Source organism: Penaeus monodon, chromosome 33, assembly GCF_015228065.2.
Source record: "Penaeus monodon isolate SGIC_2016 chromosome 33, NSTDA_Pmon_1, whole genome shotgun sequence".
NCBI lineage: Eukaryota > Metazoa > Arthropoda > Malacostraca > Decapoda > Penaeidae > Penaeus > Penaeus monodon.
This window is the reverse complement of record NC_051418.1, coordinates 31,269,052-31,269,751: the sequence shown is the minus strand read 5'-3', so window position 1 is coordinate 31,269,751 and position 700 is coordinate 31,269,052. Positions and strand designations below refer to the sequence as shown.

The 700-nt window shown below is 37.7% G+C and overlaps 1 protein-coding gene across 1 annotated transcript in view; it reads left to right on the top strand.

Moving 5' to 3' along the window:
* Nucleotides 1-700, top strand: part of LOC119594380 (C-Jun-amino-terminal kinase-interacting protein 4-like) — a gene marked incomplete in the record, with an annotated part of 97,279 nt that overhangs the window by 86,615 nt on the left and 9,964 nt on the right.

Below are 700 nucleotides of genomic sequence, written 5' to 3'. Positions count from 1 at the left end.
ATATCCATTGATATTAGCTAGAAGGTGTTATATACCCTTGTTAAGGCAAAAAAAAGTACATCTTTGTAATTCCCTCCTAAGAATAGGCAAGATTGGCATAACAAAATGTCATATGGTACACCATTCAAATAATAAGGAGGTAATGTTTCAGAACCTGAAATGAAATTTACTGACAGGGTACATCTGTGGATGTATAGGTGACAAACCCCACAGCTGTCAGTTTTTCAGTATTTTGGAGATAAGTGATGTGTGAAGAGTTCTCATGCAGCTTGCAGCATCGAGAAACTGGCAGAGAGTTAGGGCAGGGAAGAGGAATGGACAGACAGGGCAAACAAAACCTGGCAGCTGTTGACCTAATGTCCCCTGATGTACCCTGGTGCTGAGAGGCTAAAGACAAAAATATGTGAAAGTCGTCTGGCTGTATTGCCTTTTGAGTTTCCAGAACTTGGTAAACCTTTCCTTCTCTTCCATCTCCATTTGAGTTATTTGTTATTCATTCTTTTGCAGATATTTGAGGCGAAGTCTCAACTCATGACAATATGCATTATTTTTTGCGTGGCTTATTTTTCATTGCAAATTAAAGGAGGTTCATATGGGTGGGCAAATTGTTTCCTGAATAATAAGCAATTTTTTCATGTTAAGGACAAATATGGAGTTTTTTGAGTTAATAGGCAATTTATTTGAACTCAAGTGCAGTAAA